Raw genomic sequence first — 2,824 nt, forward strand, 5'->3', positions numbered from 1 at the left:
TTGCAGCTTAACATACTCTATTCCAAGAAAAATTTAAATAATAACAAATGTTTTTAAAATGAAATGTTAAGTCTTTACCAAACCTGTGTTTCCTTTCACTGGAGGCATTTCCTTCTTATCACCAGTAGAGGGAGAAGTAACTCTTACTATAAGTAGCTCTCCCATCAGAAATACCATCGCATCTAACACAGTTCCCATCATGCCCTTGGACTTCTAATTAGTACACAGGAAGTGTAATGTTGTGTATGTTTTCTTTCACAAATTAAACTTGAGGATTAATAAATGGTCTATGCTGTGCTTCATTATAAACCTCGCCATGTGTGTTACTTTTCCGGCACAATGCATGTCATTGCAGGTTATATGGGGCCTTTTGCTGATCTCTGCCGGTGCTCGTACTTTCTATCCCTCTGAGACCTGCTGTTGCTACCATCTATCTGAATGATATCATCCTAGTTTATTTAAAACTCTCTGGGCTTCTGCCCTTCTATACAGCATGCTTAAGTTCATTGCTCAATGCTACTGTTCTCTTATAACCATTAGAAAAATAAATGAATTTCAATGTTCTGTTAGATACTTCATCTGGAACTTCCAGATAAAATACAAGATTCCAAACTGTTCTCTTTTTTTAGTACAGTAATATGCCTTGAAATAGTTGAGGCATGCTTATATGAACATTTGTTAGACTTCATATTTAATTGGACATTTGAATCTTGTTTGGTAAACCTGATAACACACTGACTGCAGAGTCTTGTCTTTTTCATATTCATGATCATAGAATGTTGTGTCAGTTCATTGTGGTTGCTCAATAAATCAAAGGGTCAGACTGTGACATGGGACTAAGTTATTTTTTAATTCAATATTTTCTTTTGAATTATTGGCATCAAAATGCCTTAATGTATTGATAGTGAAATTTGTTATTTCTAAAAAAGAAAATCCTTGTAAGAAAGAATGCATCCTGTACTAAGTAGAAATTTAAGGATTTAAATATAAAAATTGGAGGGAACATCAAAAGATATTTAAGTGCCTTAAAATATCTCTCTGAGTTGTTAAGAAATATGCAGGCTAAGAAACTTCTCTTGCAAAATGATTATGAATCTTCTACAAGAAAAAATGTGTAGTTATAAAAGATGTTTCATATAAAAGATGTTTCACACATGAAACTAAGACAAAATTATAAAAAGATGCTACCAATACTAGTCATTGTTAAGAATAATGGGTTCATTCTGTTATGACACAAGTGAAAAGAAGAGGAAAATATTGCCCAAGTACTGCCCTGCTTAAATAAATATATCCCACGTAATTAACTTTAAATGTCTGTAAGTCTGGTTAGTATAAGAGCATAGTAGAGCTCCACAGTTTTTATTTACAGGATCAGTGATTGAACTTAGGTTCTTGAGATTGCAAGGCAAGTGCTCTAACATTGTCCTAGGTACTGTTTTATTTCTGTGAAGAGACAAGACCAAGACAACTCTAAAAAAGAAAGAAAGAAAGAAAGAAAGAAAGAAAGAAAGGAAGGAGGAAAAGAAAAAGAAAAAGAAAAAGAAAAATAGGAAAAGATTTAATTGTGGGCATGCTTACAGTTTCAGAGGGTTAGTCAATTATCATCATGGCAGGGAGTGGGGCGACATGTAGGCAGGCATGGTGCTGGAGAAGTAGCTAAGAGCTTTATATCCTGATCTGAAAGCAGTAGGCAGAGAGAGACAGAGAGAGACAGACAGACAGACACACACACACACACACACACACACACACACACACACACACACACACAGAGAGAGAGAGAGAGAGAGAGAGAGAGAGAGAGAGAGAGAGAGAGAGAGATTCTATCTGTGTGGGTTGTGGAAACTTCACAGCTCACTACCTACAGGGACACACCTCTTACAAGAACACATCTACTTCAATAAGAACACACCTTCTTATTCTTTCCAAACAGTTGATCAACTTGGAGAAGATATGCTAACAGGTCTATGGGGGCCATTCTTATTAAGTCATCACAGTCAGTAAGCGATATCCTTGGGTTTCTCCACAAATTTCATAATCTTCTTAATTTATTTATCTAGAAAAAAATACAGCTGGTATCATAATTTTCCCTATTGACATATGATCACTACACTATTCCGAAAGCCTTCCTTGGCAGTAGGAGGTCTTAGGTCATACAGTTTCATGGCCAGGTTCCACCATACTCCTCATGATATGACATTGGTATTCAGAGAGAGATGAACATATACTGATATAGTCAAATTTAAAGAGCTACAGGGTTTCAGACAAGAACAGTAGTGAAGAAGGCTTGCTTCTATTCCCCAAGGCTTGCTTCTATTCCCCAGAACACTTGGTATGGCTCAAAACTTCATGTAACTTTAAATTTAGGAAATCTGATGATCTTCTCTTGCCTCTGTGGGCACCCATAGTCATATTTGTTCCTCCCACATTAATTTTTTTAAAAAAATTTTTAAATTAATCTTTCCATTCGTTAACGTCTCAAATGATATTCCATTTCCTGGTTACCCCCTCCACCAACCCTCCATCCCATGATATCCCACTTGTTTCTTCTTCCTCCTTTCTCCCTCCCTTGTCCTCCTTTCCTTCCATCTCCTACAATCGTCCTGTCCCCCCCCCCCCCTCAGTGCAGGACTGAAGCATACACCGCCTGATCTTCCCTCCTTCTATGCTCCATATGGTCTATAGGTTGTATTATATGCATTGTGAGTTTTTGGGTTAGTATCTGCTTATTAGCGAGTATATACCAAGTGAGTTCTTTTGTGTCTGGGTTACCTCACATACTTAAAGAAATGTTCAACATCCTTAATCATCAGGGAAATGCAAA

Source organism: Arvicanthis niloticus, chromosome 8 (genome assembly GCF_011762505.2).
Source record: "Arvicanthis niloticus isolate mArvNil1 chromosome 8, mArvNil1.pat.X, whole genome shotgun sequence".
In the NCBI taxonomy this organism is placed as follows: Eukaryota; Metazoa; Chordata; class Mammalia; order Rodentia; family Muridae; genus Arvicanthis; species Arvicanthis niloticus.